At 46.1% G+C, this 24,988-nt stretch overlaps 1 long non-coding RNA gene and 4 other non-coding genes across 6 annotated transcripts in view; 2 read left to right on the forward strand and 3 right to left on the reverse strand.

Annotated features, from left to right (window-relative positions):
• LOC122235834 overlaps nucleotides 1-12,223 on the reverse strand; it is a 77,869-nt gene extending 65,646 nt beyond the window's left edge. Inside the window, exons 1-3 of one of the 2 annotated variants that reach the window (XR_006213909.1) lie at nucleotides 12,140-12,223; nucleotides 6,159-6,238; nucleotides 5,086-5,581 (exon numbers count right to left, since the gene is read on the reverse strand). This is a non-coding gene — a long non-coding RNA (uncharacterized LOC122235834). Of the gene's footprint in view, nucleotides 1-5,085; nucleotides 5,582-6,158; nucleotides 6,239-12,139 lie in introns of those variants that run through there. The other variant, XR_006213910.1, reaches the window with a different exon arrangement.
• On the reverse strand, nucleotides 4,681-4,752 carry TRNAD-GUC. Its single transcript has one exon. It is a non-coding gene; the product is annotated as a tRNA-Asp (tRNA).
• TRNAG-UCC lies at nucleotides 5,656-5,727 on the reverse strand. The gene has a single exon. It is a non-coding gene; the product is annotated as a tRNA-Gly (tRNA).
• TRNAL-CAG lies at nucleotides 6,343-6,425 on the forward strand. Its single transcript has one exon. It is a non-coding gene; the product is annotated as a tRNA-Leu (tRNA).
• Nucleotides 12,224-15,482: 3,259 nt separating the features above from the next.
• TRNAG-GCC lies at nucleotides 15,483-15,553 on the forward strand. The gene has a single exon. It is a non-coding gene; the product is annotated as a tRNA-Gly (tRNA).
• Nucleotides 15,554-24,988: the final 9,435 nt, after the last annotated feature.

A 24,988-nucleotide genomic window follows, 5' to 3' on the forward strand; every position in this document is an offset into this window, starting at 1 on the left:
AGAGAATTCAACTTACTATTCTCAGCATTCAATAGGTCAAGCAGAGAGAAAAAAATTAAGCATATGAACACAATTAATAAGCTTGGTTTAAAATATATATATTTAGGGTCGCCTGAGTGGCTCAGTTAGTTGAGCCTCCGGCTTCTGCTCAGGTCATGATCTAGCTGCCCGTGGGACCGAGCCCTGCATTGGGCTCTGTGCTGACAGTTTAGAGCCTGGAGCTTGCTTTGGACTCTGTGTCTCCCTCTCTCTCTGCCCTTCTCCCACTCGTGCTGTCTCTCTCTCTCAAAAATCAGCAAACATTAAACAAAATTTAAATGTATATAATTAGAACTCTGCAACCAATAATTTTTGGCTACATAGTCTTCTCAAACATTTACAAAAATTCACTTTATTATATGAAGCCATAAAACATGGCTTCATGGAATCGGCACTATTTAGAACACATTCTTTGAACATAACGGGATTTGACTTAGAAAGCAACTACAAAAAAAAACCTTTTTAAACCCTCATATATGTGGAAAATTTTCAAACGTATGCTTTTAAAATAATTCATGGATCAAAGAGAAATTGAGTGGAAATTGAAAAATGCTTAGATCCGGTTGCCTGGGTGGCTCAGTCCATTGAGCCACTGACTTCGGCTCAGGTCATGACCTCACGGTTTATGAGTTCAAGCCCTGCGTCCGGCTCTGTGCTGACAGCTCGGAGCCTGGAGCCTGCTTGGGATTCTGTGTCTCCCTGTCTCTCTCCCCTCCCCCATTCATGTTCTGTCTCTCTCTGTCTCAGAAATAAATAAACATTAAAAAAAAAATTAAAGAAAAGAAAAATGCTTAGATGGAGTAGTAACAAATATATATATAACATACCCAAACTGTTGATTGTTCAGGGTTTTACATGTGCACCAGGGAAAAGGAATGCTATACCGACCTTCAATGCTTAGCATACGTATTGCACGGGATCTGCGGGTCAATAAATCTGCTAGAAAAACAACGACGACGACGACAACAGAAAACTTTTGGAAGACAATTAATCCTGTGACAAGGAGGGAAATGTATAGACGGTAACATTCTGATCGGTCAGTGCCATACCCGTTAACTGCCCCTCAGAAAGAATCGTCGTCTGGGTTCTGCTTTGGCTGTCCCTAGATACCAGAAAGCCAGTCCCCATGCCAATGCTGGCCAACTCTAAAGAATTCTACATGAGCACTGTCAAGAAGCAGCTCAATGCCTCCCAGCCTACAGGTCCAATTTAAGCCAGCCTACTGCAAGTCCTGGTGATAGGACTGTCCTATCCCAGGACAGGGCCACCCGAAACCCTGGTCCAGTTAACAAAGGCCCAGTGTCAGTTTGGCTCCCCGACACTGTGGCTGTCTGCTACCACTCATTACTACTCAGTAGTCACCCTTGCCTGTGGCCACTTGTAGGAACCACAGCCTCCACCCAAACTTGGTACCGAGAATCAGGAAATAACAGAGAGAACGGGCGGGCAGTAATGCGTCACACAAAGTATCAGCCACATGTTGTGGCCTCTGCTGGCCGTCCCGTGATAGGATGGAGACTGGGACGCAGACTGGAACATAGGGGAAATTGGGGGCTAACAGGTGACGGAGGGGCAGGTGCCCCTTTCCCCCATCTGTATTGTGGTTCACCTTCATTTCATGGAACAGGTTTGTTTGTTTGTTTTTCAAACCCCAAACATCCTCCCACCGCGGGTAATTGTTTTAGTAATAAAGAGGATAATTAATGCTTGCTCATTGCCAGACACCATTCTAAACGCTTATTAACTCATCTGAGAATTATAATCGTCATCATTACCCCCTTTTACATATGAGGAAACTGAGAGAAGGGGAGCCAAGTCCAAACACGGGAAGCACAACAGAGCCCATGTACCTCACAATCCCGTTAGTTGCCTCATCCAGCCTGATGACACATATCATTCCAATAAATGACTATTGTGTGATAGAGAAAACAACCCTCAGACAGTATTTCAAAGGCCGGAAAAAAAAAAAACTTATCACGATTGCTGTTAGTTTAACAGAAGATGCCAAAGGATTCAGTATCCTAATTTTAGGAAAAAATGTTCAGCTTACACAAGTCACTGCATGACTATCAATGTATTGGACAGAAAGTGGGGGAATTTGACGCAGGAAAAGCAGGGTTCAGAGAGAGGCATCATTTAGCCAGTGACAGCTGCATCAAACAAAACCAACAGTTATTAAAAATCAAACAATTTGGAGATGATTTGAAAGGTTAGATAGGACTCGCACGACAACTACGTTGCCTGGAAATCGGTTTTATGAGACCCGTAAACACACAGATCTATACGTGCAGTTAAGGACTAGTAGGGAATAGTTGAAATACAGAATCCTGCAGCTGTTTTAAATCTTCTGAATACCATTAATGGCTATGTGTCTCAATATAAATGAATCCTATAAAAATAATATTTAGGGGGAAAAAACGCTGGTTGCAAAAGAATACATACTGCCTGGTACCAGTTATAAAACCTTTAAAAGCATGAAAATCCAAATAATACATATATTTGGCAACACATACACATGTATTGAAACTGTTATACAGGCCAAAGGAATAATGAATATAAAACCCAGAATAAAGTGTGCTCCTTATTGGGAGAAAGAGACACCCGATTTAGAGAGATTCCTTAGATGGCTTCTCATTCAAGGATGAGCACAGTAGGATCCTTAACTGCAAACAGCAGAATCTACTGTAGCTTGTTTAAATACAAAAGGATTTATTGAGGGCTATGGATAATTCGCCAGGCATCAGGAAGACTGAAGAAACAGACTCTAGGCTAACTTCCAGGAATAGCTCCCCAAACTATTCTGTATATCGGGCTACCACACTGCCCAGCAAAACCTGCTATAAAACAAATTAAAAAGCTTCCCCAGTCTCTGGTCTCTGGCTCCAGAACACTGGCTGCAATGGCCACTATTTACACAACCCAAATTGTATCCCCATGTCTCTCCCATGTAACTCAGTTACAAATCAGATCTCACTAAAGTACATCTGGTTGGTGGAACGTAAGTCATAACCAGAACCCCCGCTGCAAAGGAATCTAGGAAATGTAGTTTTTAGCTTCCCAGCCTCAATAGCACAGGAAAGCAAACCAGAATGGTACGGGACCGGGTGCTGAGCAAACCAGGGGACATATCCACTACAGTGAATAAACTGAAAAGCAAAAATAAAATAAAACCAACTCCAAATTAAAACAAAAGCAGATAACGCTTCCACCTCCACCTCTGATGCGGGGCTATTAGATACTGAGGGGATGAAACGATCTAAAGAACTATGTAGTCTTGGGCTACAGTTGTGGGTATATTGTGATAATATATACCTTGCCACCAAGGATCTGTGTAGCTTTTTGTTCTTAAAAGACAACCCGGGTGCGGGAGGAGGGAGGGGTTCCAGGTCCCTGTGTTGGACTCTTCCCAAATTCCTGTGGAAAAGATCCCAACAGTGGAACAGAGAAAAGTTTATACCATCCCGTTGATCCACGATACCTAAGAGAAAGCATGCAATCTACTGGGTTCGTGATAAACAGCTCATAATCCAAGATGGAGTCAAAACTGTCTTGGAAATCAGACCGGGGCGCCACTCACATAGCCAAATATCAAAAACGTGAGCAAGAAGAGACAACAAGGGACAGCAGCCTGAGGGACTGTAAGCCATTGACACCCAGTCATTCACAGTATCCAAGAGGAAGCTTGATATCTTCTGGTTTCACGTTTAGCTCATGGATCCAAGCTGGGACTGGAGTCAAGTGTGTCCCAGAGTTTTTGTGTTGTCTTCTTTGAGAGGGATAGATGAGTTAGTACCCATCAATGATGTCATTTCAAATCAGTGGTTGAGGGGTGGGCTATGCAATGAATTGAATGGAGAACCACCAGGTGGAGGGATGGGAATAGAGTTATACTTACCCATGTTACATCTCAAAATGGTTTCAAAAAGAATTAAAGGGATAATACCAAAAAAGCAAAAGGAAACACTTAAGAAAATAAAGGTAAAAACTGATCTGATATCGGGGTGGGTAAGAGTTTTCTACTTATGAAAAAAGTTAAGAAACTACCAGGGAAAGTGTTTGTCTCCATAAAAATTAGAAACTTCTGTTCAAAAATGCTATGAATACAATTAGAAAGTTAATTCCTTTCCATACTGGTGGGGGAGTTTGTGTGGTACTAACCACTGTGCCCATAAGAATTATAAACTCTGGACAAATTAAAAAAAAAAATCTATAAGACACTGGAAAGCGATCAAAGGAGATAGAAAATAAAGAGGATTTTATATGTTAACTAACTTGGATATAAATAAAATTTAAAAATAAAAAAAAAAAGAAAAGAGGATTCAAGCTATAGAAGGAGGAATCATAAGGGTAAGATCCTCGTTCTGAGGGCACTCTCCAGGAAATGAGACTCGGGAGCGTAAATTCAGGCAGAAAACCAGTCTTATACCTCATGCATTGAGGCAAAGTTGAAGGCTGCTAGACTGGCTGGATATTGAAGGAGCAAATCTCAGAGAAGAGATAGCCTGATTCCGGAAAACCAAATCTGCAAATAAATCTCTCCTATCTCTGGCTTACCCTCCAACCAAGTATCTACCCAGCACAGATTTCAGGGAGGCCATGGTAAAGAAAGAAAGAAAAAAAAAAAAAAAAAAGCTTCGTAGTCTCCCCGTCGGGGAATCGAACCCCGGTCTCCCGCGTGACAGGCGGGGATACTCACCACTATACTAACGAGGAAAACCGCGAAATGGGCGCCAAAGTCATTGTTTACAAACTTACTTCTAACTTCCCAGGACACTTTCTTCCGTGAAACGTTACCGGCTGCTGGCAACGCTATGCCCTTTTTCCTGCCTCGACTGGCGCGTCGCAACCGACACATGCCGAATGCCCTACATGCAATCTACATTTTCTTGCAGCCACGCTAAAAATTAAGAAACGGGTGGCTTTTAATACCACATCTCCTTTAGCCCAAGATCTCCAAAATATTATTTGGACATGTAACCAATATGAAGATATTAGAATTTTTTTATACTTCGTCTTCAAACCAGTATGTATTGGACACTCAACAGACAGCAGGTTGCACACTCGGGCGTTAAATTTTCATCGGAAAAACTGGGTGGGTACTTAGATTTCATAACGTTTACAGTTGAAAAAGGGGATTCATATGCCCAAGTTGCTCCCAGCCTACTTAGACTTTCTTCAGTGGCTGAACTGGGTGTCCATTTATTGACCTCTGCTAATTATTTAGTTTACTGTCGTACACCTGCAAGCGCAGTTCTCCCGACGCACTCGCAGGGCAGCCGCACGGACCTCGCGCACCTGCACGCAGGGCCCTCCGGAGACCTGGCTCCCGGCGCTCGGCACTCGGTACCTGGCACCCGGCGTCGCGCAGGTTCCTCCAGAGGTGGCAGCGGGGAAAGAAAGGCGGGGAGGAGCGGCAGCCAGGAAAGAAAGCCTTCCGAGTCGGACACTGGACCCAAACGCGGCTGGGCGGAGAAGGGGCTCCCCAGCGACAGATGAGTCCGGGAGAGAAGGCAGTGCCTGCGGTTCCTAGTTTGGGTTCAGGCTTTTTAAAAAAAAAAAAAAAAAAAAAAAAAATCCCATGTGGCTTTCCTCGGGAAGGGGAAAAAAGGGAAGAGCTGCGTTGGCCGGGAATCGAACCCGGGTCAACTGCTTGGAAGGCAGCTATGCTCACCACTATACCACCAACGCTGGCGTTCTTAAGTTCTGGGAATTTCCTATATAAGGCAAATGGAGGCCGTGGCTTCTCGGACCACGGTGTTCCACGATTCTGAGGTGCGTGGAGCTTTCCTTTAACGAGAATGGATCTCGGCCTTGCTCCTAGTCGATCCTCCAGCTACGGACAGGGACTGGAGGCCGGGGCAGCGCGGAGCCCAGCAGGAAAGTAGACGCCTCGCTCGGCCCAGGGATTTTTCCCGCCCCCTGCTCTCGTCCGCGCTCCCGGCTCTGCCACTGGGCTCGTCCCAGCGCTGGATCCGCGGGGCGTGGGATTCGGTACCGACGATTTGGGACGGAGGGTCTGAAGGAGACCGGCCGGCGAGGGGCCCACCCTGGCGAGATTCCGCCGCGCTAGAGGAGTGATTGGAGGGCTCAAAAGGGCGAAAGTTAAAATGGATCCTTACCGTTTAGGATGGTGAAGTAGGAAAGAGGAGTCGGAGACAGTTTTATTTTCCGTGCTTTGACAAGGATCCCATGGAGAGTTCTAATTTTATATAAAACAATAAATACAACTTTCATGTACGTTAACGTCGTGATACAGTACTGTGGAATAATACTAAAGGAAAATAAGACGACAATAAGCGCGAAGTCAGGATGGCCGAGCGGTCTAAGGCGCTGCGTTCAGGTCGCAGTCTCCCCTGGAGGCGTGGGTTCGAATCCCACTTCTGACAAAGTGTTGCTTTTACTTTTTTTTCCCACCAACAAATAGAATTGAATTCATGGAGAAGGGAGTATTGATTAATCGACACCTCTTTATCCTGAGTATCTACATATGAATATTATGCTTCATTGTAAATATGAAACAATCGATTTTTTTCTGTCATAGGCAGGAGACTGGTCTAGGAAATCAGGAAACAATTGACACTAAGATCTATCCCTAACTGAAAAAAAGTGTTTCTGCCTTAGACTCCGTCCTCTTGGTACCTATTTATCCATTCCTTTATCTAACAACAATATATGGAGCCCTTCCTATGTGCCAAGCATATTAGGGCAGGCCGTTCATCTGTCGCAGGGTGGACTGGGGAGACCCCTTGGCCCTGAGGCCTCCGCGCAGCCCCTCCCTGGGATGTCACCGCAGGCTCTTAGGCTCCTCCCAAGAGAAAAATTCAAGAACAGACCAGACACTGGTTGAGTAGTGATGGAAAAGAGATCATTAAAGGGAGAGAGAGTGCACTTTCCAGATGTGAGAGCAGCCCGCTCAAGGGAGAGCAGGGCCCAGGGTTTGGGTCTCTATCTTTCATCGACAGTTGTCTACCAGGCGGTGGAATATTATTTGGGGAGGGGATTTCTTTGGGAGCAGGGTTGCAGGCCTTCTTTGTCTTGGGCCTGTCTGATTTGATCCGGCTTTCTTCCGGCTTTAGTTTTGGAATGTTGCCAGGACAGGTATCTGACTTTCCCCATAGCTGACCCTGACTCCTCCCTTGCTGGCGTCCAGACGTGGGGTTGAAACCCGACTACCTGCTTGCGCTAAAACCACCACCAACTCTAATTCAGTAGGTTTGCTGCGTCACCAAAACCCAGGAAAATAAATCAACAGAAAAAATCTGGGAAAGTAATACAGAGGAAAGGTAAACTCGTGGAGTTGGGTGTTTCGAGAGCTCCTTTTTCCTGAAGGTCACAGATAAGATGCTTTCTGATGGAGGAGGAAGTGGCTATGAAAAAAATTTTGTTGCCCTTTTGGGAAGAGGGACGAGCTGTCAAGCTGAATGTGTGAGGTTCACAGGTGTGAGATTGGAAGGATCTTTAGGTCAATTGGTGAAATTGGTGAAACTTCGCCAAACTGCATTCTTTGCTATTTACTAGACCAGACCGTGACCTTGGGAAGCTGCCAGCAGCATAGTAAGTACACTGAGCTGGTGGGAGGCTTAGGTGAATACCTAGGGGCTTATTAGAAATGCAGGTGGCAGGCCACAACCTCAGACCCACCAAATCCAAAGTCTGTAAGGTCTCCAGGTGATGCACACGCATCCAAAAGCTTGAGCAGCACCGATCCAATTTAGGTGCCTTTGCACAGGCTGATCTTGAACTTGGACTACCCTTTCCCTTGCTTCTCACCAAGGCAGTTTCAGATGAGCACTCACACTATGTCAGACACCGCGCTTAGAACAGAAGGTGTCTACGCTAAAGCCGATGGCAATGCATTCACAAGAGAGACATGTAAAAAAACAAAGTTGAACCTTAACCATGTGATCAAGGTCACAGTCCCACTGACCGAATTCATGGAGATGGGCACTTCTTAAAAACCTCAGTCTAATCATGAAAGAATATCACATAAACCCAAATCGAGGGACAATCTGCCGAATACTGACCAGTGCTCTTGGAAATGTCAAGGTCATGAAACACAAGGTTGGGAAACTGTCACAGATTGTTGGGAATGATGTACAAAACAAAGGCAAAAGAAAAAAATTAAATGTCCTTACTACCTACAACCCATTGATAAGGTCTTGAGACAGGCAGAGTTCCACCTTCCTCTGGGAGTTCAGCTGCCTTGAAGTTGACACTTTGCTAGGGGCAAAAGGCAACATTAGCCCAACCCCACAGGATCCTGTGTAACATATAAAAATTCTTTTGGAAACTTCATTTTCGCTGCCCCCCAAGATACATGTTGGCAATCATCCTCCAGGCATATGGCCCCCAGATATCCGAAGGGTCTCACGACTGAGTTTTTTTTTTACTAACAGTAATAAATGACCTTTTCCTAAAAATAGCTAGCCCCCTCAAGGTCCTAGAAACCTTGTTTCCAACAGTCCTTAGAGACTTCTGCTATCCCTAATCCCCTCCCAACTTGAACTTACATAATCAGTCACCTGTCACTACCCCAGGACAGCTTTCTGCCCACGGGTCCTGTCCCCATGCTGTAATAAAACCACCTTTTTGCGCCAAAGACGGTTCAAGGATTTTTTTCTTGACCATTGGCTCTGAACCCCAACATTTTCCACATCAGGGAAGATATGATAACCAAAACCAGCATGGTATCCTGGATAGGCTTCTGGAAAAAAAAATTAGTGGAAAAACATGAAATCTGAATAAAGTCTATAGTTCACTTAACTGTATTGTACCAATGTCAGCTTCTTGGGTTTGATAAGTGCACCATGGTTATGTAAAAATCTTAACATTAGGGGAAGCTGGGTGAAGGATATATAGTAACTTTCTTAACGTCTGAGCCACCCAGGCACCCCTGGATATATAGTAACTTTCTGTAGTATCTTCCCAACTCTCTGTCAATCAAAAGTTATTGCGCAATAAAAAGGCCCTAAAAAAAAAAAAAAAAAAACCCGAAATGAAAAACACTTGAAAGTAGCTGCCTGTGAGGAATTGAGAGTAGGGCAAGAAAATGCTGTTTTTACATTAGAGGGATTGTAGCAAGATTTCATTTCTAAGTAATGGGCATGTATTTTGATTTAATTTGTTGTAATATTTTTGGGGAGGAACTGGGTGACACGGTTGTTATTACACTAATCAAACTATGTTAAAAAGAAAACGACAGACCCAAAAACAAATAATCCAGTGAAGAAATGGGCAAAAGACATGAATAGACACTTTTCTAAAGAAGACATCCAGATGGCTAACAGACACATGAAAAGATGCTCAACATCACTCATCACCAGGCAAATACAAATCAAAACCACAATGAGCTATCACATCATGCCTTTCAGAATGGTTAAAATTAACAACTCGGGCAAGGACAGATGCTGGGGAGGATGAGGAGAAAGAGGAACATTTTTGCACTGCTGGTGGGAATGCAAACCAGTGCAGCCACTCTGGAAAACAGTAGGGAGGTTCCTCAAAAAATTAACAATAGAACTACCCTAAGACCCAGCAATTACACTACTAGGTATTTATCCAAGGGGTACAGGTTTGCTATTTCGAAGGGGCACATGCGCTCCAATGTTTATAGCAGCACTATCAACAATAGCCAAATATGGAAAGAGCCCAAATGCATCCACGGATGAATGAATAAAGAAGATGTGGCATGTATATACAATGGAGTATTACTCGGCAATCAAAAAGAACAAAGTCTTGCCATTTGCAACTACGTGGATGGAACTGGAGGGTATTATGCTAAGCGAAATTGGTCAGTCAGAGAAAGACAAATATCATGTGACCTCACTCATATGAGGACTTTAAGATACAAAACAGATGAACAGTAGGGAAGGTAAGCAAAAATAATATAAAAACAGGGAGGGGGACAAAACATAAGAGACTCTTAAATATAGAGAACCAACTGAGGATTGCTGGAGGGGTTGTGGGTGGGGGATGGGCTATTTGGGCAAGGGACATTAAGGAGGACACTTGTTGTTATATGTAGGGGATGAATCACTGAATTCTACTCCTGAAATCATTACTGCACTATATGCTAATTTGGATGTAAATTTCAAAAAAAAAAGAAAGAAAAAAAGAAAAAATCAACATACATCAAAAGAAGAAAGAAAGAAAGAAAGAAAGAAAGAAAGAAAGAAAGAAAGAAAGAAACGACAGGTCCAAGGTGGAGTCACTTATGCTGGGCCAAGTCACCAAACTGGGGCTTAAATCCTAACCTAATTGCAGTTTAAACCTCTCCCTGAAATTTAGTCTTAACCAGTCAGTCAGGAATTTTCCAGTCCGCACCAATTAGGGTAAGAAACCCCGCCCTTGCCCCTAAGGGAGGGTGACCTTATCTGGAGCAATCCTTTCTTTTCTTTTGCTAATAACTTGTCACCCCACCCTCCTGCCTATAAAAACCTTCGATTTTTTTGTAAAAGGCCTCAGAGTTCCCCTTGACTTGCTGGAATGGACGTTGCCCAATTCTTGAATCACTTACAAAAGCCAATTAGATCTTCAGAGTTACTCGGTTAAAATTCTGTCCTTTGACAACTATATACAATGTAAAGATGTCTTATCAAGGACACCTGAGCGGCTCAGTCGTTTGGGCGCCCGACTTTGGCTCACGTCATGATCTCTCGGCTTGTGAGTTCGAGCCCCTCGTCGGGATCCGGTGACAGCTGAGCTCCTGGAGCCTGCTTCGGATTCTGTGTCCCTCTCTTGCTCTGCCCCTCCCCCGCTCGTGCTCTGTTCCCCCCTCTCTCTCTCAAGAGTAAATCTTTAAAAAATTAAAAAAAAAAAAAAAAAAAAGATGCCTTACCAGGCATACAAGAAATAGTCCCCAAAGAAACTAAACCATTAACAACAGTCTCATTCAAAAGTAGATGAAGTAGTGTGTTTAAATCCCTCTATGGAAAAATAGATCCCATACAAATGAGAGGATCTGAAATGTTTTCACAACACGAGACGATTTTCCTTCTTACACCCTGTGTATGTTTTTAAGGAGAGAGAGAGAATATGTTGTTGGAATGCTAAGAAACTATCTTGACCCTGTGAGTGTTAGAATAGGAAGTTACTTAAGCTCTGACAGGATACCTGGAGGCCAGCAACCAGGAAGCTGTGGCTGGCTGTGCGAAGGTCAGAGGCCTGTCCAGGCAGCACTCCACAGGAAGCCCCATCAAAGCAACAGGCCCAAGTTGGCAGATACCCTAACAGGAAACCCCTGACCAAATTAGGAAGAAAAAGCGGGAAACCCTGCTTGCTGCCCCAAGTGATAAATATTCTGCCCCCTAGTTAACAACTGTCAATAAAAGACAGAAACCCAAACCCCACCTCTAGAAGGCACTCGCTCCCTCTCTCTGTCTCTCCCTCCACCCCCCCTTGCTAGCCTGCTCTCAAATCTCAAGAGTGTACTTTTCGCTTTAATAAACTTTTCCCACTTGTGTCACTCGACCGCTGTGTTGCATGTCTGTCCTTGGATTCATTCTTGTGACAAGACCAAGAACCTTTGGTGACTCCTTCAGGTCTGACTGGGTCAAGGCCCCGGGGCCCAGGGTCTCCCCAATTCACCCAGCAACATGAGTATCATTCCTCTTGGGAAGTCCAAGTTGGAAGTTGGGAGGAAATTCTGGGAAGGGAAAGTGTAATATAGAATGTGTATGTGATGTCATCTTTTCTGGGCAAGTTCTCTCACGGTGAAACCAGCATGGCCAGCACTAAGCCCAGGTGCAGGAAAAGAGAGCAGTTAAAAATGGGAAGTGACAAGTATGGGGCCAAGTGGGTTGTTCTGCAATCTCCTCGTCACCCGCAAGAGGCGCCCCTGAACCAACTGTAATGCAGCCTTGCTCTGGCCAAACCCGCCTGCAGTTCTGAGATAAAAGTCTATCTTCCCGTTGCTCACAGGAGAGACCCAGTGTGGACTGGGTTAATTGGGAACTAGCTGACGCGAGTTTATCCTTGTTCTTACATCGGCATTTGCTCAACTGGCAGTAAAATTGAGCCCGAAGATACTTCCCAGCTTCAGCCACGTGCTGTAAAAAACATGTATCAGTGAATAATATAACTAATAAAAAAAAATATATACCTTTTCTCTCCAACTGTGTTCTAGAGGAATAACATAGCCAATTTCACGACATATTGGGAAGTTTTGATAACAAGTAGAGTCACCGCCTGTTTGTGAGGTGACAAGGCACAGGCTCTAGAATCAGGCAGGACGGGATTCTCAATTCCAACCTGCCCCTCCCCCACAGTTAACAGCTATGCGAACTTGAGTAAATTGTTTAACCTCTGTGAACCTCAGAATCCTCATCTCCCCAAAGAAATAAAACCCTGTGATGTTGCCGTGAGGATTAAATTAGATTGTGTATGTCAAGTACCTGCTACATAGATGATGCTCAACTAAAATAATTAGTAATAGCTAATATTTGTGGCTCATATGCTGTATGCATAACTTTCTTTATCGTTTCTTACATGTACTAATTAACTGAACCCTCTTACCAATCCTGAAATAGGTCCTATTTCATCATCATCCCCTCTATATAGAAGGAGAGACCGAACCTCGGAGAAGTGGTTGTTTTTTTTTTTTATGTTTTTTTATTTGGGGGTTGGGGGGAGGAGAAGAGAGGGAGACACAGAATCGGAAGCAGGCTCCAGGCTCTGAGCTGTCAGCACAGAGCCTAATGCAGAACTCGAGCCTATGAACCATGAGGTCATGACCTGAGCCGAAGTCAGACACTTAACTGACTGAGCCACCCAGGTGCCCCCAAACCTTGGGAAGTTTAACTTCCACCAGATATAAAGGAACAGAGCTGAAAACCTAAGCAATCTGGTTTCAGTATTGCTATTATGATACAGGGCTGGCATCATCATCATTATTATTAATCATCACCCTTAGGGCCCATCAGAAGAAACCAGAAACTTCTCACACACAAGATCAATAGTAACTTTAATTACACCCCTAGATGTACTCTCCAGAGACAGGATACACTACATCCCAGAGTTCAGGACGTGGGGTTTATTCTCTAACACGACATGGATAGGGGCGCCTAAGGGTCTCAGTCAGTTAAGCCTCAGACTCTTGATTTCAGCTGGGGTCATGATCTCACAGTTCTCATGGTTCTCATGGATCGTGCGTTCAAGCCCCAGCATCGGGCTCAGCAATGGCAGTGTGGAGCCTACTTGGGATTCTCTCTCCCTCGCTCTCTCTCCCTCCCCCACATGCGCACGCTCTCTCTTTCTCTCTCAAAATAAATAAACAAGCTTAAAAAAGGAACAATGAATAAAGTAACTTGATTAGAGCCAGCTAATTATCATATAAACTATCTTGTCAGTGTATTAGGACATATAGACAGACAAACTAAACTAGAATCCCAATACAGGATTTTTTGTAATCTTAGGGTCACACGTGGGAACCTTGCTGGGACTTAAAATTTCTCTCCATTCTCTACTTTTCCAACTCTCATCTCCTTTCCTCTTGCAGCAGATAACTCACAGCTCACTCCTATCAGCCCTCAGACTTCAGTACCCACTGGACATGTCTGCCTCAAACTCTCCCTTAGCCTGTTTTCCCCTGTGGAAATCACACGCACAGGCTTGTGAGTTTTCTTCACTTCCTTCCTTCAGCACCCACCCTGACATTTTCTGCTTCTGAAAGCCTTGCCTCTTTATGTATTTAACTGGACTGAAAACCAAGGAGGAGTTTTAAATGTTTATTTCCATGTATGTTTCACAAAACCCATATATTAACAAAATCCATACATGCAGGTAACAACAGCACCAAAGTAGGCAAAAGCGATGTTGAAGTGCCGCACAAATGTTAATAGTGATGACTTCTGCCGGTCTGAAATGGGAGAGAAAAGGATTTCAACAAGCGACGCGGGCACAGGCCTCAGTGGTACACCACAGCGAGAAGAAGCTCTCTGATTGGAAGATTCCTCTGCACTCCCATTCTTCAAGTTCAGGGCAGGATCACAGAAGACAGAGGGCCCACAAGCCCAGGCCTTACCATCACAGATGACCTGCCAGGAGGGACCATTCAATCAACCTGCTCAGTGCGGAGGCCACTACCGGGGAGGGGTGGGGGGCTCCCTGGCCAGTGTCAGTTCCACAGCGGCTACCCCCAGGGACACGTAGGGCCTGGGGAAGGTGGGGTGACAGACTTTGCTCCAGCTCCCTCTTCTGATTCTCATAGTCCTCCTTCTCTGCCAGCTGGTTGTGCTCCGGCCAGGCAAGGACTTCCCGACACTTGTACTCTGTGCCTGTCCTCTTGGGAAATCTTCCCTTGCTTCCGTCGGAACTCCTTCCCGAGGCGGCTCACCAACCTGTCGTCGAGCCCTCCCCACCCAGCCTCAGGAGCCTCGAAGACACCCGCGTCGACAGCGAGAATGCATACGGTCGAAGGTGCTCCCGCCCAGGTCGAAAATGAGCGCATTTTGCTCCCCCGCCCCGCGCTGATCAGCCCGTCGGCGATGGTGGCCGCCGTGGCCTTGTTGATGATCCGCAGCCCGTGGCGCCCCACGATGGCACCGGTGTCCTTGGTGGCCTGGCGCTGCGGGTCGTTGAGGTAGGCGGGCACCGTGACCAATCTCCTGCACCTGGCCCAGCACCATGGAAGAGACCTCCTGGGGGTAGGAGGACGTCTCCTGCCTCCGGGGGGGGACACGCGCACCCAGGCCTTGCCGCCCTCCCTCGGCCCCCTGCAAGGGTCAGTGCTTCAGGTCCGCCAGCACCGCCGGGACCGCGAACCTGCGCGCGTGGCGTCCAAGCAGGTGGTGCGCCGGCCTCTTAGCTACGCGCGCACCAGCCGCGCGCGGTCCTGAAGGCCACCTAGCCGGGCGCTGGGCGCGTGCCCTGGTCGTGGGTGACTGGCAGCCGCCACCCCGCCTCCCTGCAGCACGCCGACCCACGAGCACGTGGGGCTAGGGTCGGTGCCCACGGCCACTTCGCTGGTGGTTTCTCGCGCTCCCGGGCCGCGTCGGACGCCTGAGCCCTTGGGACTCCGGGCTGCTTGGCTCGGCCTCCAGGAGCCCTTCATCCCGCGCCGTCGCGCCGCCTGCCGGTTACCCGCTCCTGGCTCGGCGTGGAGGGGAAAGTTCCAGCTCCTCCCCGCCGGCCCGAAGCGAGAGCCGAAACCACTTCAGGTCGCAACTCCCCACGAGGACAAATGCGCCCCCTGGATGGTTGATGAGCCGGGAGAGCCGAAAGCGTGTCATCGTCATGCCAATAGAGCCTCAGAGTCAGGACTTTAAATAGCTTTTGTTGTTGTTGTTCTTTTTTGAGTCCTAACGTTCTCTGTCTTGGAACATAAAGACAATATTTTCAAACTGGTGGCTCAGCGGTGACTCAAGCGGGAGCCTGATTCACATCGTGGAACGGAGCTCGGGATAGAGATGAAGCTAAGAGATGCCACCACAAATTATGAGGCGGGAGCATTGGTGGTTCAGTGGTAGAATTCTCGCCTGCCACGCGGGAGGCCCGGGTTCGATTCCCGGCCAATGCATCGCAGCTTTTTGTTTTCTGATCCAGTCGTTTTAATTCAGTCTTTTTCTATTCTAGGATTTGCAACACTGAAATAACCGAAACCAGCTAGCTGAAGCCTGCATTGATTGGATTTGATTCCCCTCCTTTATCAAGTCCCTTTCCTCTGAAGGCCGAGGGCGGGGGCGGGGGCGGGGCCGGGGAGGGGGAGGGGCGCGCCGGAAGGAGGATGTGCCTGAACTGTGGGAACGCCCTCCTCTTGAGCCACGTCCTTGTCGCTGGCGTCCCGAGGGGCATCGTCCCAGAGGCCTGCTGGAAAGGCTCTGCATGACAAAAGGAGGAGACTTTTCGAGACCTGAGGGTAGAAATGGAGGAAAGAAAACAAAATGTCCTTGTCATTTGCCCGACGGCGAATGGAACCTGACTGTCCCAGGTGGCAGGCAGAGACACTAGCGGCTACACTAAACAGGCGCAGCGTCTCAGGGCTTTAAGCTTCAGTAAAGTTGGCTGTTTTGTAATATATTGTTATTTGCCTAACTCAAAGGAAACCAGTTTTTTAAAAAAGAGAAACTGAAAACCTGTGTCCCGTAAGTGGCTATTTTCTCCTCAGGCCCGAGAACCCTGTGGAAAGCTCAGGGGGTCCTTGGAAGGAGGTGGGAGTCAGCATGCAGAGGTCAGTCCAGCTTCTGGACGGGGTTTCTTAGTCAACCTTCTCCCGGTGCAGTGGTGCGAAGGCTTCGCAAGGTTTGCTGCTGGAGAGATCAGCTCTACTGGGATCAGTCCAGGTGATCGGTCCAGGAAAAAAAGGGAATGTGAGAAGAAGTGTGCAGTGAATGCCTCCCATAGTGGAAAAATCAAACCATCCTCAAAAAGGAGAAAGCTAGTCTATAGCCCCGGAAGAAAGAAGCCGTCAGCTTTAAGTTCATTCCCTCTTAGAGTCTAGGCCGGTCCGGCCTGGCTGTCACACTCTGGACACTTGTAGCCAAGGGTCTGCAAGAGAAGGGTCCTCACCTCAGAAGGAAAGGTGGCCTGGCTTGGGATCTGTGTCCTGGCCTGTTCAGGGACTGTCTTGTCCAAGTTCCTCCAGCATTCTCTCCCAGCCCTCAGCAACTCAAAACCCCACCCACCCACCCACCCCCCAGAGCTCCAGGTGTAGGCCTAAAGTGAGCACCTCTGTACCTGGACATGACCCACACAGTACATCACAGGCACTCTTCCAAAGTCATTTCACGTCTTTACTTTTTAATTCAGAAAGGTTCCAATGTAGAGGAATGTATGTTGCAGGGCCGTCTTCTCCCATGCACTGAAATATATCCACTTACGTTTCGTAACTTAGCCTGAGTGTCTTTAGACGTAGAACAGATTTTTTAAGCGATAACTTACCTGGACATCATGAAGTGGAGGGATGCTTGTGATACTGAGCGCACTATCAATACTGAGCGCAAAAAGCAAGCTGTCGGAGTGCCTAGGTGGCTCGGCCTGTTGAGCGTCCGACTTCAGCTCGGGTCAGGATCTCATGGTTTGAGCCTCGCGTCAGCGAGGAGTGTGGACTATATCGTTTATACAGGACTTTCTAGGTTTACATTTCTGATGTCAAACGCTGAAGAATTTTTATTGAGTGCTTTATCATGTCCCAGACACTCTAAGGCAGAAGGCAGTGAGCAAATTCAAAGGCCCTGCTCTCCTGGAGCTGTCGTTCTGATGGGAGGCAGGGTAGTCAGGCAATACACAGCTAAACAAGGGAACACAGGGTACGTCGATTGGCAGGAAGTACAATGAGGGGAAATAAAGCAGGAGACAGGGGTTAGGAGATGGTGAAGGGGTGGGTTGGAGTTCTAGTGAATGATCAGGGAGGCCTCCCTGATAAGGTGACATTTGAATCAAGGCCATGACGAAGCATGATGTGGATATCTGTAAGGAAGAACATTCCAGAAACAGAAGTTAACATAAGCCCTGAGCAGAGGTCTAATTGGTGTGTTCAAGGAAGAGCAGTAGATGAGGTCAGACAGTGAGGTCAAGATCATGGATCACGTCGTGGAGCCCTGCAAAGCTTTAGCATTTGTTCTCAAGTGCAGGGACAAGCTCTTGCTTAGTTTAAGCAAGGAAGCGGCAAATACAACGCACATCTTAGAAGGACCACTTTGGCTGTCCTGGTGAGAGCAGACTGTAGGGTGTCAAGGGCGAGTGTAGGGAGACCGGTCGGAAGCCTGTGCAGTAATCCGAGCAAGGGACGACAGTGGCTTGGACCCACTTGCTGGTGATAAGTTTGCTGGACTTATTTTGAAAGTAGAAGCAGAATGTACTGAATTTTCATCTATTTAAGGAGCCTCTGTCTAAAATCTGTGAAAATACATTTGCCGTGAGTCCTTACAGAACTGGGTGGGCTGAGACCATGCCTTGATCTTCAGAAACCCAGTGAAGGTGGGGTCTGTTACCAGTTAGGTCTGGAGATCAAAGGCTCTTTTTATTTTTCCTCTGGAGGCTAATGGGTGGTGGAAGGCTCCTTAGCCAGGTTGCTGTCAGAAGAGGGGCTAGAGGAGGAGGAAATCTATGTCCTGAACAGATGCTTCTACTGATGAGGGACGATGGGGCAGGCTGGGGGCAAAGTACAGGCTGGCACGCAACCCCCTCCCGGTGGGATGCGTGTGACGTTCTGCGGGCACTCCTGGCTGCCCCAGGATAGGGGAGGGGATGGAGAACAGATGGTTGGATGATAGAGTCTCCATCAGTTTACAGGGATCTTGGTGGATTGCGAGAGAGGGGCAATCTTATCAATGGCCTAATCTCCAGAAACCTATAGACTCAGTTTCCTGGAGCCCTAACAGCACCCTCCCCTCCACGGTGGTGTGGGAAACCAAAGCAGAAGGAAATGGCAGGGAAAATTAAATTTCCTTATAACTTGCAGTTCATTGACAAATACTTGAGGCTGGCAGAGTAGAACATTTCTCCAGGAACCCCTACCGTCTTGATGTTGATGCTTTGCGGGAGGGAAGGGCAGCCATGACTTGGCAGTGGCTGGGCCTCCAGTGATCTGTGGGTCTTTGACGTGTGGGGACCCCTTTGGAAACTTACGTTCTGGCTTTGCCTCCCCCAAGTCCAGAGTGTAGGGCCAGTCACTCCTCATAACTCCAGAGCAGCTCTTTCTGCCTATGGATCCTGTCCCCGTGCTTTAATAAAATCACCCTTTTGCACCAAAGATGTCTTCAAGAAATCTTTCTTGGCCCTCAGCTCCAAATTCCACCCTCACCCTAAAACCCCATCACGACCGGTGCTGTTACACCTTGAGATGAGAGGCCGTTTGCCCTGAGGGCCCTGGCTCCATTTGACTTTACAATTTCTCCAGTTTCCCTTTGAGCTTTGAAAGTCTCTCTGCACAGAAAAAGATGGTTCCGTGTCCACTGCCACTGCAGGAGTCCCATCAGCAAGCAGAAAGTGATTTGACACCAAGGTGGAAAAATGAATACAATTGCTAGACCTCACAGGAGAGGGATGGGGAGAAGGAGTTGTTAAGTCAGAGATTTGGAATAAACAGGTTCCCTGTGGGGAAACCTTTGTGAAGTCCCTCAGGCCAGGGGCTAAGACCAAGGCCAATGGCAGTCAGGGAGCCCAGGATGTCTTCAGAGGTTCTCTTCTCTCTGACTTCCCAAATAAAGCACTGGGTCAGCATTTCCCAAAGGGTGACAGTGGCCACATCTGGTCTGAACGACACTGATAAAAGTTACAGAGGAAAAAAGATTCTGTGGTTATCGAGGTTTGGCAAATGCCTTATAAAATTTAGTTTGAAAGTTCTCTTTGCAATAAGGCTTCTTGGAGCGTTTAATGGGCATTATGAATACACAAGGAGAGGAACAGTGTATGCAGAATGTCTGCATTATTTTGACCACGGAGCCCTTCATTCTGAAAAACCTCTCTCAAGGAGTTATGTGGCTGGGGAACAGCTTTTGGAAAACACTGAACTAGGGAATCCAGACCAAATCTACAGATATTCACTTGCCACGTCCTCTGAGCTCAGGACTGGGTGGTACTCACTGGCTAACACTGGTGAGAAAAAAAGACCCCAATGATTAGACAGCAACAGCTAACAAACAAGATGGACTCCCTCTTGTCAAGGGAAAGCACCTAAAATTTTAATCAGGCCAAACGACTGTGGGAAACAAAGCCAGTCACCATGTTAGAGTAGGCAGTTAGGTTCTAACAGGATGCCTGGACGTCTGCAACAAGGAAGTCGTGGCCAGCTAGGGGGAAAGTCAGAGGCCTGTCCTGGCAGCACTCCACATGAAGCGGGATGAAAACAGACAGGCCCAAGATGGCGGATACCACAGTAGGCAACACCTGACCAAATAAGGAAAAAGAGGCAGAAACCCTGCGTCCAAGAAATTCCTGCCCCAAGCAATGAATATTCCACTCTCTAGTTAACCAGTGTCAATAAAAGATAGAACGCCCATCCCCACCCCACCAATGACTCCTCCCATATACTAAGAGAGCCCAGGGTTTTTTGTTGGTTGGTTGGTCTTTTTTGGGTTTTTTTTTGGGGGGGGGTTGGGTTTGGGTTTTGGGGTGTTTTGTTTTGCTATTAGGAAATGAAGTCAATGGAATTGATAAAGAACCTATGAAGATTGGTTGTTTTTGCAGCCTTCTGGGACAGACTTTGCAGAAGCAGAGCTCTTGACATGACAGTGTAGAAAGTAAAGGAAATTGCTCTTCGGCCTCAGGTAGAACTTTAAAGGTATGTGTGCTAAATTCAATGTGTAAGTGTGCGATGAGCAGAGGAAGAGAGATCTATCCCTTCCAGAAGATCCAAAGCCTTTATGTGCACATATCTCCTAGAGCCTTGTTCTGTTGCCTCAGATTAGACAGAACTGTATGTATCCTGGGCTTGCATTTTTAATAATGCCTCCTATAAGATTTCCTGGCCACCTACCCCAACACATTTATCAGAACTTACAGAAAATTCTATTCAGCATTCCAAGGTCAGGAGCGGCATTTCTGAGGCATCAGAGAGCACTCTAAACTGTCTATGCAAGATCTACAGTGGTTTGAGGATTAAGACAACCTGTGAACAAGGGCAGGAATACAGGTGGTGTGGTTCATGCTCATAATCAGAGATACAATATCTTCCCCCATTTCAGAAAGTTGTTCACGAATATTCGGAATTCTCTCTGAGGTAGGAAAGTTGAAATGTCTGAGCATGATTGTCCATGGAAAGGAGTATCTTTTTTTCCTACTATATATGTTAAAAAAAAAAGAAAAAAGGAATCATAAGACTAAAGAGTTGAAGTCCAACCCTTCATTTGTGTAAGCGAGGAAACCATAGTCCAGACAAGGGCTGTGAGTTGACCCAGGGCATCGCTCTCTCTTTTTTTTAATGTTTATTTATTTTTGAGAGATACAGAGACAGAATGCAAGTGGGTTGGGGCAGAGAGAGAGGGAGACAGAATCTGAAGCAGCCTCCAGGCTCTGAGCTGTCAGCACAGAGTCCGACACAGAGCCCAATGAGGGGCTTAAACCCACAAGCTGCAAGGTCATAACCTGAGCCGAAGTTGGACGCTCAACTGACTGAGCCACCTAGGAGCCCCCAGGGCATCTCTCTCTTCAGTGCTAAAACCTAGGTCCCCTTATACCTCCCTGTCTCATTCTCTCATCTGCACTTACCACTTATAGGTTATCCTGTCCATTTCTCTCTTTCCACAACTCAAGAGTAACATCAACAGACTGAATTCTCCAAGGCAGAGATCCTAATAGATACGTAACGCTTATTTTTGCTGAATTACATAACGGTAGTAAGATGCTCTCTATAATTCCTAGAACAATGTCATTGTTCATGATTGAATAATATGGCATCTGTTTAGTTCTCCTAAAGCAAAATCAAGCACACCTGCCCAATAGGATAGCTCCCATGGGATCAGGATGGGCAAATAACCATCCATGTTGCCAGCAAAAATGTCTACGGCTAGAAGTTTGTGGATTTGAAGGGCAGATTTAAAAACGTGCTCAGAAGAGAGTATCAAGTGTCAAAGTCAGAGAGTTCTTCCAAATAGATCATCAAGAGGACCTGAGATTTTGAGAGCTAGATTACATATAAATGGGAGAGTGTTCTAGGTAAATATCAAAGGCAGGACCAGTTGCTGTTTGCTAAACAGAGATTGACTTTCCGTATTTACTAGGGATGTGGAGTAGATAGGCATCACCAGATAAAGGACTAGGAGCAGAAGAAACAGCTCTCCGGTAAACCTGATGGGATCCATTTGTTGCTAAGTATACCCCTAGAGCAGTGTTGTCCAGTAGAAATGTAATGTGAGCATTTTGAAAAGTAAGAAGTAAAAAAAGGGAAGGTAAAAAAAAAATCATCTCTTCCCTAATGGGGATGATCTCTCTAGCATTTATGAAATCGTAAGTATATACTTTTTACAGTGTTTTTCACAATACATCCAGACCCACAGGGGCACAATAGGTAATGTCAATATCTATTTTCAATAGGTAACGTCAGCAGAAACCTGACACGCGTGCTCCACTCCCTGCGCCCCGCTCCTAGATAGAAGAGACAGCCCTCCGTCTTGCAGGTTGGAAAAGGCCTCTCCTAACTCCTTCACTCCCCTCCCACCTCAGGGCCACCAGGGCCTATCACTACCCAGGAAGGAGGGAGCTCACGTGACGACCAACGACCAATCAGATGCTCTTTGAAATTGAACCGCGTTGCAAACGCTTTAGGTAGGTTACGGCAGGCCCTTAATTGAAAGAGCTTTTCAAATCACGCCACGTTAGGTCATGTGAAAGTAAAAGAAGCCATCTGAGAGAAGGAGACGGGAAGGATTGGAGGACGGACAGGGAGAGAGTGAGAGAGCAAGAGAGAATGAGGGAGTTGGTCGAAACTGGAGAGAAGTAGAGAAAAAAGCAGACGCGAGTGGTCACGTCTTTGAATCGTGGCTTCCCAAACACACTTCCAGTCTCGCTTTCAGCCGGCTCACGTCATGCTTTTTCTCCCGTCTTTAAATAGCTTTGAGGTTTCCTCTCATCGGCTTACGGTCACTCTTTATTTAATCTAGTTCGAGTGGGTTTTGTTTTCTTATAACCAACCTTCATCCCTAGCTGAGGACAGTCATTTAACACCACAGGGAGAATCACCTTCTCAGGCTGGTAGTTTCATCAGAGGAGACAAAGATCCAGAATGCTGGGAATGCCAGCAATTAGGGAGAGGGCCAGGGAGAAGACAGGGTAGCTCAGGGAAGGGTTGGAAGGAGAGAAATAAAAAGCAATTGACTGACAATTTTGCTGAGGGCTCGCCTCATACGTTTGATGATTGGATAGCTATTTCCTTCTTCGTATAAAAAAATCAGAGAAAAAGTCAAATAAATGATTTATTCTTACAGACTTTTGTGCTACAGTTCACCTCCACCATAATTCTTTACTGTGATCTCATCACAAGTCCTTATGTGGTCACAATACACACTCCAGAGGGGCAAGGGTAAGAATAGGTATCCGTTCCATCGTAGGTGTGGGGAGCTTGATTCCATTCTTGTTGCCTTAACTATGGAAAAGTTTCCTCTGGGGGTCTATATCACCTTAGCCGCCATGCCACAAAATAAGGAATATGCTTGTTGTTTTGTTTAAAATGGGATTGCTTGATTTTTCAGAAATTCATACATCTGTTCTGTAGGGTGTTTGAAGAGGGCAGATTCAGGGCCTTCTTCAAAAGGGAGTATTTAAAAAAAGGCACATATAAAATTAATTTATAAAATTTTAATGTTTATTTTTGAGAGAGAGGCAGAGACAGAGAGCAAGCAGCAGAGGGGGCAGAGAGAGAGGGAGACACAGAATCCAAAGCAGGCTCCAGGCCTCTGAGATGTCAGCACAGAGCCTGACACAGGGCTCGAATTCACAAGCTGCGAGATCATGACCTGAGCTGAAGTTGGACACTTAACTGATTGAGCCATCCAGGTGCCCCTAAAATTAATTTAGTAACATACTTTTTGAATCCAATGTATTAATTTTTTAAAAGGTTTTTATTTATTTTGAGACAGAAAACAAGCTAGGGAGGGGCAGAGAGAGAAGGAGAGAGAATCCTAAGAAGGCTCCTCAAGGTCAGTGGAGAGCCCTACGTGGGCCTCAAACCCCCAAACCATGATATCATGACTTGAGCCCAAATCGAGAGTCGGACGTTTAACCAACTGAGCCACCCAGTCGACCCCAACATATTAATTTTAAATAGCTGCCATAATAAAGTACCATGAACTGACTGGCTTGACCAACATAAATTTATTGTTTCACAGTTTCAGAGGCTGGAAGCCAGATCAAAGTGTCATCAGGGTCATGCTCCTTCTGAAGATACTAGAGAAGGATATGTTCCGGGCCTCCTTCCTAGCTGCTGATATTTCCTTGCTTGCAGCAGAACTCCAGACTTTACCTGGTGTTCTTCCCCCGTGAGTATGTCTGTGTATTTGAATTTCCCCTTTTAATATGGGTGAGTAGCCTCCATATTGATGACGGGTGAGTAGCATCCACATTGTATTAGCAGCCCACTCTACTGCAATCTGATTTCATCCTCATTACAGAGGAGAGAGACATCCTATTTCCAAATAAGCTCCCATTCTGAGGTCCTGGGACTTAGGATTTCAATATACGGATTTTGAGGGGACACAATGTAATCCATAATACCCAATATACCCCATATAATGCTAATTCAATGTAGAATTGGTATAAAAATATATGGATGTTTTACACTCTTGTCTTCATATTGAGTCTTTGAAATTGAGTGTGTATTTCACACTTACAGGATTTCTCAGTTTGGACGAGCCTCTTTTCAAGTGCTCAATAGCTATATGTGACTAGTGGCTACCATCGTGGAAAACACAAATATAAAACATTTTTATAATCACAGAAATTCTAGCAGACAGCATGCTCTAGAAAACAAAAGTACTCAGTGGTGACAGAAAAAAAATTCTTTTTAACGTTTATTTATTTTTGAGACAGAGAGAGACAGAGCACGAACGGGGGAGGGTCAGAGGGAGACACAGAATCTGAAACAGGCTCCAGGCTCTGAGCTGTCAGCACAGAGCCAGCACAGAGCCCGACGCGGGGCTTGAACTCACCGACTGCAAGATCATGACCTGAGCCCAAGTTGGACGCTTAACCGACTGAGCCACCCAGGCGCCCCCAAAATAGTGCACTTTAAATGTGTCCATTTTATTGCATGCCATTTATACATCAATTTAAAAAATTAATTGTAAAAACATTTAAAAACATTTTAAAAATAAATTTCATTTATTTTGAGAAACAGAGAGAGCATGAGCTTGGTTGGGGCAGAGAGAGAATCCCAAGCAGGCTCTGTGCTGTCAGCGCACAGCCTGCCATGGGACTTGATCCCACAAACCACAAAACCATGACCCCATTAAAATCAAGATGCGGACCCTTAACCGACTGAGCCATGTAGGCCCCCCTAAGCACATTTAAATAAGACTCA

This window comes from Panthera tigris, chromosome F3, assembly GCF_018350195.1.
Source record: "Panthera tigris isolate Pti1 chromosome F3, P.tigris_Pti1_mat1.1, whole genome shotgun sequence".
NCBI classification, from domain to species: domain Eukaryota; kingdom Metazoa; phylum Chordata; class Mammalia; order Carnivora; family Felidae; genus Panthera; species Panthera tigris.